This window comes from Dromaius novaehollandiae, chromosome Z (assembly GCF_036370855.1).
Source record: "Dromaius novaehollandiae isolate bDroNov1 chromosome Z, bDroNov1.hap1, whole genome shotgun sequence".
Taxonomy (NCBI): Eukaryota; Metazoa; Chordata; class Aves; order Casuariiformes; family Dromaiidae; genus Dromaius; species Dromaius novaehollandiae.
The window spans coordinates 78,819,449-78,832,857 of record NC_088132.1 but is presented as its reverse complement, the minus strand read 5'-3'; the positions used below and the strand labels follow the sequence as shown (position 1 = coordinate 78,832,857).

The following is a 13,409-nucleotide window of genomic DNA, read 5'->3' as shown; positions in this document are numbered from 1 at the left end:
CATCGTTTTTATTAAAGGTGAAAAGACTCATGGATTAACTGAAATATATGTCCATTTGAAAAAACAATCAGACAAACCCAGCGAGGCTTAAGTGCCTTATGGTACCAGATTTGGCAGCTGAGAGGCAGAAGCACAGCCCACCTATGCTAGGAGAAGCACAAACACAGACCACCAAAGGTATTTTTAAAGCACACGCTGTAATATATTAAAAATCTCCTGCCTGGCTTTAATAAACATAGTTCAGATACCTGGCATGGCCTAGATGAAGTTCATCAAACAGACCATAAGTAAATAAAGGATAAAAAAGCCACTGTGTCGAGACTGCATTGAGGTCCAGAGCTGCTTCTTATATCCTGACACTGATCTCCAGTCAGTAGTGAGCAATAACGATTGGATGTTATTGCTTGGCCAGGACAGCCCCAGAATACAGGGACTGTCCTGGTGTTCAAAACAAAACAAAAAGAATCAGCATCTTATTTTGTCCCAGGTGTCCAGTGGACACATCAGGAGTGCAGAAACCACAGCTGTGGCTAAAGAGGACATTCCCACCACATGTAGCTCACTGCAGGACAGTGTTTCCTCCGTTACATGGCCTGATGTAGGCAGCACAGCTGTCTGCACCCCGGGAAGGAAGGAAGGAGAAACAGGTCACCTCACTATTTAGCAGTAGCAACACTCCCGTGACATTTGATCCAAGAACCCTTTGTGGGTTCATCAAATTGTAATGGCAAAGCCTGGGTCCTGCTTTTTGGACATTAATGACTTTCTATTGCTATGGTGGGCATAGGGTTCAGGGTTGGAGACATTAGTCATTATCAAATAATTTTAAAAGATTAATTTGCTTTCTTATATATATATATATATATATATTTGTTTGTGAAAGAATTGAAGTAATGTAGCCCTGAAACAGGATTCATTTTTTGAGTTTTATTTTTGGAAATACATTTTCTTTCTTTGAACCTTCATGGACCTGGCCAGTAAAGACTAACCGGGGAAATGATAATTCAGTTTGTATTTGCTATATGTATTATGGATCCTTTTGAATTGACAGAGAAGTTCAGAAGACTGTTTTTCTCTTCTATACGAAGGATTTGTTGTGAATAAGAATTAATCTCTGCTTTGCAGATAAATACAGAAGCATGACCTATAAGAATTTTTATCTCTCTCCTTTCTTTTTGTTGACAAACTTTGGGGCATGCTTCCCATCTGCTGTGAGACAGGAATTTGCATAAGTCAGAGGGCACAGAATAATGCCTTCCTTTTTGCTATTCCTACAAACCAAATGTCTGCAAATAAGCTCCCAAACCCTGCTATGATCCAGAGAGGTGATCAAAGAGCAGGAAGATAAATGGCTCAAAAAAAAGCCATCCTTGGCCTTATGTATTCTTGAGGAATAGTAGTATTACTTCTATTTATTTATTTATTTATTTATTTATTTATTTTTGCAGGCAGGAATATACAACTGGATGTTATTTGCTGGATTTGAAATAAGAAGTTAATTTCAAAGTACAAAATTATTGAATCAAGGAGTATAGCTTTCATCTCAGTTATGCATTATCTATCCCTTATATAAACCTTTATACATTTGAACATAATCTACAAATGATTCCTGAAAGTTGCTACATAATTTAATGGGGACAAACCTAATAGGTTTCTGTAGAAATACAGCAGAATTTCCTAATACAAAGCAAACAAAAAACAGCCCATTAATAATCTATAGAATTTAGTAGCAAATTAAACCTTTCTGTATTTAATAGATCATTTTATCTGCACATAGGTTTAGAAAATAAATATCATTCTTCATTACTTTACTTTATTTGAATCTTTATTTTTATTATTAACAAAATAAACCTTAAACTATACATGAAAGTATTTGAGGGTATGTTTTTGCTTAGAGCAAAAAGATTAGCTACTATGAAAAAATACTATAGAGATGTAGTGAACTATAACCTTAATGAGGATTTTTAAATGAACAAAAAGAATTTTAAAATAGGAGTTTAATTCTTTTATTACACTCTATGGTTTCATAATTCTATATATAATTTAAGGACCATATTCTCATTTACATTAAAGGTCTTTTGCAGACATTTCATAATGATGTGTTAAAGATGTTCAGTTTACCAGAAATTATATAAATTCAAATGAAAATCAGACTATAAACTTCTCAAGAAGTCTTTCTACAGGGCCGTACAGATTTCACACACTTGTAAAAACCCCTAAAAGATTTTTCTGTGAAAGAAAGGAAGCAGTATACCTACTACTGTCATCTCACACAACAGATGTGAATTTGGTGCTATTGAGGACATCCTACTAAAGATTTTTTCAGGATTGGTATAAAATATTCTATCATTACTCTAGATGCAGTTTATCTCTTTACAGTTAGCCACCCCAAACTAATGGTTGGGAACCAGCTCCAGATTCAAATACCTCAGTTTAGGTGCCTACACTCTATGTGTCCATGTGTGAGCTAGACATTTAATTTCCAATTATAGCCAGTGGAATGAAGGCTTGATTAACCTGCCTCAGCATAGGCATCCAGAGCTATCCAAGATGGTCTGCAGAAACTTGCCTGGTCTCTAGCTGCTGATTTAAAACAGCAGAGGTTACCCTCAGGTCCTGTGTAGTGTCAGATGATACTAAGCACCTGTGTTCAGGTGACTGAACTGAGCCTTAAATCTCTATGTCTAACTCTTACATAGTGGTAGTTACATGAGATAAATCTTAAACTTGATTATTTACATTTATTTTTATTACAAACCATTCCAAAAGAAATAAGCAACATTTGCATTATTGAGAAAAAAATCATATTTTCATTGTTTTTGAAAAAGGGATGCATTGTCTTACTTTTCTGCATATTTAAAGTATTTTTTGAATATTTAAAGTTTTGTTCCTTCCTAGTGGAAAAAAAATGAGAGAAAGGAAAGATGAAACAGGGGGTCACTACAGCAAAACTGTATGTACTTCTCTCTCACTAGCTGTCCCTATGTGTTACCACACTGTGTAAGGTCAGCAAACAGCAGAGCTGGAATAGTTGCAGTCAGGCAATGCCTACATCTGTGCAAGTCCACTTGTCCTCTACTCAGGGCACAGTCAGCCCAACACTCTTGTACATTTGTCAGGAATATAATTCAGCTTTCTATAATGAGAAAGTAAGAGGACATGAGTTTTTAGACATGAGTTTTTAGCTATGTAAGAACAATAAAGGGCCATACTGCTGTTATCTTCAAGGTCAGATTTTATGTTCTCAGATCTACAAATGCAGATTTTTTTCATCTTGAGAAAACACAGGATGGAGAAACCAGCAAGGAAAAATGGAGATAGAAACTCTGCTTAAAAAAAATAGAAAAAATAGAAAAAAGTTTTAAAATAGGGCAAGTCCCAGAAAGAGATTATATCTGGACTATATCATATACTGAATGAGAGAGGAAAAAGGAAGGAGTAGCACCTGCTTATCTGTCACCATTTAGGCTATGAGATATTGAGACTTGCTTCCACTTGCTAGGGAACCCCAATACTTTGTGCAGTTATTTGTTCTGGAAATGGGCTTTAGCCATGTGGAACAAAAGCAGGATTTCCTGAGTTGTCTCAGTCTAAGAGACATGCAGTTTTGTGAGGCAATTGAATTCCTAACAATAAACAGGGAATATTTCAGTCTTTTCCAACCTGAGCCAGTTAATTTTTCTTTCTGCTACAGTGCTGATCAGCTGAAACAGCAATGATGGGGCACTTCGTTGAAAAGTGCTTATTTGCTCTCACTAATTAACCCCTAATTCAGTGGCTGGACAGATAAAGATAATCAAAGTATAAGACACCTGGCATAATTAGAGCTTAAAAATGTCTTCTGCCATCTGTATATTTTGCAGTATATGCGTTTTCTCTCATCTCCATGCCACAAATCTTTGCTCAAAGGAGTCATTTGTCAGCATAAAAAGCTGTGGTTAAAGCTCTCTTCCCCCCCCCCCCCACCTTACAGTTTTTTTTATACATAGGCTATTCATGATACAATTGCTTATATGTGTTTTCTGACAAAGACGTAACTTATACTATAATTTCAGAGCACTGAAATATTAGTATTTTCTCCTGTAATTGTCCTTAATATATTTCCATGAGAAGAAACTTTAGACAAAGTAGCTTCTTTTTGGGTGATCCCAAAAAAGAAAAAATCCCATCCAAAATCAGTGGAAGGCAGGGAGTGATGTGGACCAAATATATAAATGGTTCATATTCATAAGGATTAATCTATTGTTGTTATTAAATAAAATGCTCAGATCAGCTTTCAGAGCAGCAAGTCTAATTTTCTTATTAGCTTTCTTGGTTCAAATCCACCATTTCCTGACAAGTACCTTATGATGACTACAATGGGACAAGTGTAGCTGGCAATAAGTATGTTTTTTCCATCAGTGTACAACACTAGCTTCATTCAGGGATGACTATGTCTTTCAACCAGGGTATGGTTGAAAGCTACTGGTATGGTACCAGGCTACCAGGCTACTAGCGCCTGGTAAACGAAGAACAGGCCGACAGCTGTGGCATTTGAGGAGCTAAGAGCTGAGCTCAAAAAAGAGTTAGGTGTAAAACATAGGTGCCAATGATGTGACTCACTCTCAATGATGTGAAACTGAAGTTGAAAGCTTAAATATCTTTGCAGATCTGCATCCAGCCCACCTGTCCCGGTTGTCTGCTGGTGGACTGATGGCTCATTTATTTGTTCCTATTCTCTTTGTAGAATGAAACAGAAGATCATACACCTTTCATAACTTTGTGGCAGAAAAATTGGGAATGTAAGACTGGAAGAGACCTGCTGGATCACTGAATTCAGCATATACTGATAGGAAACTAGGTAAATAATATTTATTCCAGAAGACACAACAGAATAGCAATGCTTTTGCCTCCCTCCTGAAACCAAGAGACATAAAACACTTTCCATTATTCAAATGAAAGATAGGAATAATTATTATTTTCCATTAACTGGTTTAGGTGTTAAGAGTATGTTTGGCTTCTTGAATATCCCATTCCACAGTACATCAAAGTGAAGCTTTCTGAAAACCTTGGCAGTGGTCTGCACCTCCTTAGTTGTACTTCTGGCTGATTTATCAGTTCAAAAATGTGTTGTAAACTGCATAAAAATGGAGTCTGCAAACTGATTTGGATTAATCAGGTCTGACTGTAATTCCTTTTGGTATCCTCATTTTAACAGCACATCAATCAGAATGACCTCTTTTGATAATAATGTTACTGTAATATCTAATTTCGTATTAATTCCATTGTAATTTAGTGGGCATTCATTCTAACAGTAATTCCTATGGAATTACATCTGAAGTCCCCATGAATACCAAAATAATTCAACATGATAAATGTTATTACATCGAATACCAAAGGAGGCAATAATGATTTGCCATTTATAATAAAGTTTTGCCCGCAAACCATTAGTGGACATTACTGCATAGTGTTAAGGATGTTTCTGTGTAAATCGGTTCACATCCAGCTACATCCTGAATGTCTCCCCTGTGTGTCAACATGAGCCTGAGTAGAGTTGCTCAGACACCCACTTTCTGGACTCAGGATACATATGATTTATCATCAGCTGCTGAACCCATTCAATCAGTGATCTCATATTGAATCGCACAAGCCAAACCTAGCCAGCCTGTCAATGAGCAAAGCTTGAAAGAACGCAGAGCTGGTTTCCAGGAGTGGTTGTGCTGAGACATTTCCTGATATCCTCTTTCAGTAGTGTTAAATTAGTCCCTTCACACAGCAGTAAGAGGCACTCAGCTCCTTATGCACTCTGCATTGTGGATGAGGCACAGACATGAGCTCTTGTTCATTTTTGTGTCTGCATATATATTATTATACATGTACATATATATCTTTATATTTATTCAGTGCCTATATATCTCAGTTGAGGTATATATAGCTTACAGAGGCAGAGGGGGTGTGAAAGGTGGTTGCCAGCATGATCTTACAGAACAAATGAGACATAATTTGTTCTCAGTTTTTAGACACACCATCATTCTTCAGGAAATAAGACTGGCCAAAACAGAGTACAGGTATCCCTCACTTGCCTGGGTGACAGCCCCAGGCCATTGCAAGTCAATTCAAGGGCTCATGACCACGTCATGAAAATGGAATTAAAGAGAAACTGGTGCCTCAAGCTTTGTACAGCTTGGTGCATGCCATTTCTGCAATGGCTTCTTGTGAGACTCACTGCTACCTCATAGGGCAGCAAGTCTCTATGAGACAAAAGCCTGGTCCTTTTTAGCCGGCAGCATTGCTAGACCTAATGGTTGGTGTGTGTATGGGCTGGAGGTAAATGAAGAATGTAATTTTGTTTTGTACTTCTGCTGAGCAAGAAGAAATTAAGGCTAAGGTTCAGATGAAATTTCTTTGCCACTTTTTACAGTGAACCCCAATGAGAATTGCAAACTTTTGCGAGCTGCTGTAGCAAGTCTTGAGCACTTGGGGGGTGTTTCCCCAACTCAGTGTTCAATCTAGGCATTCCAGCAGTGGCAGAATTTTCAAGCCTGAATCCCCTGCAGCTGCTATATTCAGTAGTGTGTGGGCTAAACAGTACTAGCAAGTCAGTAATTGTTAGATGAGTGGAAAGCAGGAAATATTTTGTATTTTTTTCTTGTGATGACCATCAGTGATTAGACTATTTTGAAGATAGTCTAGATATTTAATATACTGATCGAGGGACTCATATTTGTGCGGAACCACCTGTACTCCAGCTTGATCCTTCCTTTTGTGCATTTTTTCTGGAAGCTGAAAAGGAATGGGGGTAAACTCAGCAATTGACGGTCTCTTACCATTTCATGCCTGCACAAGTCTATTCTTGCGCACATTCTGCGAGTATTGATTGCTTTCATTGAATGTGGACTTGGTAGGAAAATAGGGGGAAAAAAGGCTTTTCCCCTTCCTTTAGATAGGAATGGTCTTCTTAGAATATCATTGGTTACCTTCTCTAGTAACCACTATAAGATACACCTTGGGGAATGGCCTGTTCTTAAATTCACCAGGATCACTTTTATTTATCTAATTGACTTCTTTTTTTCAGGCATTTCCTCCTGCATGTGGTCTAGAGGCACTACCCTGGAACTGATCACTGATCTACAGCAGCAGTTTACAACAGCAGAAAAACACAGATCGCCTAAACAACCAAACATACAGTTCTCTGCCCTTTCTTCATCAGAAGTATGTCAGTGTAGCACTGAAGGTGTTCAAGTCTTAAATAGCCTGAACTGGTGTTGAGAGCTAAAAGAGCAGGCGAGGGTAAGCCGTGGGTGTTAGGTACATTGCAAGAGCCAGAACTGACATAAAGCTCATAAAGTCTGTTGGCAGGTAGGTATAAGAACGGAGTGTACAAAGGTTGTCTTAGGCTTGTATTTCCTACCAATACAACATACAGTGTTCATCTAAGAGCATTACAACAGCAGGTTCTTTTTCATAAGCAAATGGATCAGATTGTTCCATGGACTTTAGCTGTTCTGTCTGTCTATCTGGTATAAAATAGGCAAGTGAAAGAGGAAGTATCTCAGATCCTGGCCGAGAGATCCATGGTTTGCCAGTTATTCAAAGCTTTTATAGGATGGTACTGTATTAGACGCTGGATTTAGCTGGCGTGGAGTAGAGAACATTATTGTGATTTGGTCACTTCTGCTTTGGAGATGGGTAAGTGGTCCGTACCAGGGAAAAATATTTATAGTTTTCCATGTTTAAAGAACAGAAGAGATCACTGTAGTTAGCATAACACAAGGACATTCTGTAATTAATTTCTCTTTCATCTGTGTGGTCAGATAAAACATACATTTAGGAAGAAAAGAAAAATTGATTTAATTTTTTTAATATTATTTATGGTGAATACAGTGCAATCCTTTCACTGTCCACAAATGGGATGTAGAATGAATGGTAGAACTTGATGTAATATTCTGCTACCAAGCAAGCACTGGCACCAAGCACAGAGAGAATGGAATATCCTTAATTTTGTTCTATAATACTCTATAATCTAACGACATAGCCCTAAGTGACACTTTGGAGTACCTTATCAGACAGATTATTCAGCACTGTCCTAAGTACTACTTGCACCAGGAAAAGTCTTTTGGCCAGTAAATATTGCTTACAGCTTTCTTTCCTAGACGTATAGCTATATATTTTATCTTATCACAAGCTTTTCCAGGTTGTTCTGTAGGAATGCTGTGTCCTTTCTGTTTTCTCCTATTTGTCTGTTTTTTTCTTTTGTGTTAGCTGCAAACTCAATTAGTGATTTTTATATATGCATAAATATATATTTGTCATTAACAAAGATATTAAATAGCATAGAACAAATGGTCAGTCGCAGAAGAACTCTTCATGATTTTGGTCAATGTAAAGCCTCAAAAGGAATTTGTGATGGGTAAGAAGAGGTGACATATGAAAAGAATAGAGGTTGATCAGTTCACAGAAAATAGCTGTCTTGGCTCCCAGTTCTCTGGAAAAGCCAGAAAAGTCCTGAAAGTTTATTGCAAAGTCCAGTCTGTGAGCACAGTCTGGCACTGCATTGGCATCGTTTCCCATTCTGTATAGCCTTGCTTCAGCACTTTGGTTTATCTGCAGAGCACAGAGACCCATGCTGAGTTTTGTGCTTTTATGTATCATTTCACTTACATATAAAAAAAAGTAAAATTGAACATATAATAATGTTTACGTTCTGCTCAAAATACCTTTAGTTCTTTCTCACATTGGTGGACTACACTTGTTCTGTAGAATTAAGCACCGTTAGCTTTAAATTAGCAAGCTTACGTACAATTCAGGCATAAAGCATGCAGCTGAATATAGGGTTTTTGCCACAGAGAGAGGTTTTGCTGTATATGCTGTTATGACTACACAGTATTGACTGTTCTTGTACTGGATAATTTAAAACTACAGTAGACTACAATTATAGCAGGACTCCAGACAGGATCAAACCATGCTCTCTTTCACACACATATGCATCCACAAATTAAACCTTTTCTAACTCACTGAAGTTCTTCCCTTTTTTCCAGCTTTAAAGTGAAAGTGAATGCCCTCTTGATAAAACCTGGCAAGTGTAATTAATAGACAAGCACAGGAAATGACTAACACTAATGCAGTAATGGGAACTGAGTCATAGCTTCAGCAGATGACCATACCATTTCGAAAAAACGACGATGACAACAAAACCTGAAGGCAGTAGCTGCTCACAAGAGCTTTACCTTTCCTGCCAATTTAGGAACAAACTGAGAAACGATGAAGAAAATAGACTAAACATTAGCAGTCAAGTTCCCGCTGTATGCATATTGGTAATTCTTGAAGTCAGTGTCAAACTGACTGGCAAATATCCTATAATATATAAATGGTAGTAGACTGAGGTGTACCTTATGATTTGCAGCTATAGCATTTTAAAAAGAAAGAATTATATACAAACAATGATTCGGAGGAGACATATTCAAAAATCTGAGTGCTGTGTTCAGCAGATACCATGCATCAGGAGTGAAGATGCACAGAAGGTCAGAGGTTATTATCTACCTATACCACTGTATGAGCATAAGCATAGTATAAGCTTGCGACTTGAAACTGGAACTCTAGGGAAAGATTCAGGTTTGATGTACTCCTTCAAAAATTCATAGGTAGTTCCATTAGTTTACTTTGTTTATCTATATCCAAATAGAATTTGACCTAAATACTTTATAACACATATGGATATTTATAAAATTTTTTCTGCAATGAGTGTTAGATTATAGGGGTTTTTTTTCTTTTTCTTGTTATGGACTTTGATGTTTTCGTTGTAACTACCAGAACAGTGTTCTGCACAGCGTGAGGATTTCTCAGGTTTCAAAAGAGGTCTTTGGCTAGATAGCACCTATCAAGATTCATGGAAAACAGACATGTGAGAACTGATGACAAACAAATAATAAGAAAAACAAGTGATGTAAGGCTAGATAGCTCCTTCACTCCACAACTCATTTTAGGTTGTGGTGTTCTCTTTATTTCAGATTTTTGTTTGTTTGTTTCTTCCTTTTTCTAATGCTTGTTGAATTTTGAATCTTTAGTGGAAGTGTGGCAGCAGCACAGGCTGTGCCATCCAACTGAGATGAATGTGGTATAAGTTGCTTCTGATAAATTAAGCTCACATGCTTAATAAATCTGTTATAACAAGCTTGGGATGAAGAAAAATAATTCTGCCTGAAACATCCCTATTTCACAGCCAGGTGACATACCTCTTGCCCACCCGTAGAAAGTCTCACACACAAAGAAATTGTAAACAACCACCACAGTGACCAAGGAGAACCAGAAAGCAAGCTGACAGCAATAAATATTCTCATGAATCAAAGTGCCAGGCTTAATTCATAATGGTTCAGAGGTGCAATGGTATGTTGTCCTCAAATATTTGAACAATCTGCTGGTATTTATAAAGATGATTGCAAATTCCCCAAATGTCCTGAAATAAAACATGATAGATTATACCCCCTGAAAGCTCATACTGGAAGTCAGTTATTAGCATTTATTTATCTTTTCCACACGGGCACTCTGCTACTGTGCAAATTCTTCGTAGCTGTGTCTGTCCCTTACAATGTGTTCATACAGCGTGGGGCACAGTGGGACTTTGATCTTTACTGGGACTTCTTAACATGAAAACAATGGAAATAACGAATGCAGAATCATTTCATTATCCTGTTTATAATGTGTCAGTCTTTGAAACTGAGAGCAAGAAAAAAAAAAGAAGAAGAATTTATCTTGTTAGTCGCCCCTGAGTCATAGTACAGGAAGCAAAAGTATCATTAGCAGCCTCCATATTTACATGAATTAGTCATATCATTCGGTAATAATACCTCACATTTCTTTAACCTGTTCAATCAATGCATAGAAAGGCATGGCTGTTCTTGCTCATGTTGAATTTTTATGTTCTCTGAGGATATGATGTGCTTGAGCCTTTGAGATTTTTGCCTGAACTAGAAGAAAACACCAACTGGGTCAATGTAGCAGATTTGAGTTCATCCCCACAGGACCTTCATGGGATAAGAAGAAATGGGAAAAATAACGTTCTTTCCAGTCAGAATGCAGGAAAGACCTCTTGAAATCACAAATTCTGTATCAGCCTGTAGAAACCAAACATAGGCTGTTTCTTCAGTAATTTCCATTGTATATGTTACCAACCTCTACATTACAGATGAGCAAGCTGAAGAAAGAGGGGTGGTCCAAAAGCCACCTGCTTATGTACTAACCTGTACTAGCAAATTAAAAAAGCTCAGGACTGTTCTCCTGCTGAGACTAGCTAGAATGGGCACTCCACTTCCACCCTATTAAACTCCCTTATTCTCCAAGCAAGCCTAAAATGCCTGTTGGGAATGGTCACTGGGTTGCTCTCATTTGCAAACCGGACCTGCAAATTTTTGAGGAGAGTGCAGGTTACACTAAGGGCTTTTCCAACCGTCTAACAGTATAGATAATGGTCTTCTGATCCTGGGAACATTCTCTGTCCCTGCTCAATTTACTGGTCTAAGTGTAGCCACTGAGGCCACAAGGAGACTTTTCATTCATATCAGTGAATTTTGGAACATTAAATAAGGAATCGGGCTCCAGATGAAAAGTCTGAAGCCTTAAACCAATTTTCTGAGAGGAGCAGAACAACTTTCCATTTCCTTTCACTCCTTCTCCTCCACACATTACAAAGCATATATTAGCGTAAACAGAGCAATTAGATCTTTCTTTTACTGAAGTGACCTGTTCTGCGAGCTGTGCCCTTCTGACCACACTACCAATTGCATCCTGGCAGATAGATTTGCCCTGTGTGGAGGTGGTCGCAGTGTGTCCTTAAAATATCCTTTAGTCCAGAAAATAAATTCTGCTGGTGTCTGCTGCATTTCTACCACCACAGCCAAAAGCTCTTTTGCAAGCCAAACATGCTTGCTGCCATTCCTTCACATCTGTAACATTTTACTTTAATGCCTCTGCCCCTGAGGAGCTGCAGAGTAGCATTTCAATTCGCCATCCACGGATTTGTCCTAAAGAATTAGAGACATGTCAGCTTATCAGTCTGTGACCTTTTCTATTAACATTGTCTTCAGGTTGACTTGGCAGCGCACAAGGAAAATAAATCTTGTTACCCAAAGCTGGTCTGGCTTGCCAGGATAGTGCAGCTGTGGCTCAAATCTGTTAAATTTTTAAATTGCAAACATTGCTATGACTACATAAAATTTATTAGGTAGAATACACCCTGGGAAGGGGTGGGGAGAGGAAAGCAATGGAATAGAAACCATTAAAATAGATATAACAGAGGGGAGTTTTGCAAAGCCTGGAAAGTTGCATTGTTTAGCTTATTTACAGCCTGCCCTGACATCCTGGAGATAATGCAAACAGAGCCACCATGTAAATTATGTGACCTTTTCATGTTGCAATCTTTGGGAGATCTAAATGGAAACACTTCCAAGCAAGAAGCATGGAGTTTGTTTATCCTCCTCCCAGACTTTTGCAACCTCCTTCTCTGTTGTGTTGCTTTGATGATGAAGGGTTGGAGGGAAACATGGTGACCTCAGAATTTGATATCAGGGATAAGTCTTCTGACATAAAACTGTCCAGGCACTGCGGTCCCTGCATTTCCCAATACTCTGATATCCTGTGGCATCCCATTACCAAGCACTGCATGAACTGCCCTTTTCAGAATACTTTCCATTATCATACAGGGACATTCAGGGCTCTGCGTGGGTGCCTCAACACCCAGTGGTTTCTGAGATAAGCTGGAATGACTGAGACATCCACAGCAGACTTTGACATGGGACTTATGTCCCCTGGGCTTGTGTGCTGGTTAGGCAAAGATGCCCTAAGCTGTCTCAAACAGCATGATATTTAGACAAATTAATTAAGCCCCAATAGTGGGATTCAGCTGCAGGTTGAGACATCTCAGTTAGTGTTTGTGAATCAATTAAGTCCTAAACTTCTGTTTTAGTCAAAGGATACCAAGTTAATATAGGCAATACAGCTTAAAGAGAGAGATGCAGCCCACCTTAAAGCAGATACCTATTTTTGGTTATAGCTTTTGTGACTCCATGCATTATATTGAGCAGATTTCCACTGACTGTAACAGTAGTTTAGACACCCAATTCACACTTAGACACATACATGAGGGCACCTAAATACACTTTTAAACTCAAACTGAATCCTACACTTGAAAACTGAAGGGAAACACAACAAAATGGAGTTTTAAAGGCTGTTTCACCTGTACGTTAGTATAGTGAAGACTGTAAGATAGCTTTTTTTTCGTAGTACTTTCTAGAAGTGATATTGGCTGTTTTCTTTTTTTAAACTACTTATTTTTTTTTTCATTTGGGGTCTCCCATTACGCTTCTACAAGTGTCTGATCTCATTGGTTCCACTTCGGCCCTATTATGACAGTAATATATCAAAATTAAAACATCAGA

The 13,409-nt window shown here is 38.0% G+C and overlaps 1 long non-coding RNA gene across 1 annotated transcript in view; it reads left to right on the top strand.

Moving 5' to 3' along the window:
- The window catches only part of LOC135325014 (uncharacterized), a 50,669-nt gene extending 43,341 nt beyond the window's left edge, over positions 1–7,328 (top strand). The window contains exons 2-3 of the long non-coding RNA XR_010386236.1: positions 4,727–4,840; positions 7,055–7,328. This is a non-coding gene — a long non-coding RNA (uncharacterized LOC135325014). The remainder of the gene's footprint in view (positions 1–4,726; positions 4,841–7,054) is intronic.
- The last annotated feature ends 6,081 nt before the right edge of the window (positions 7,329–13,409 follow it).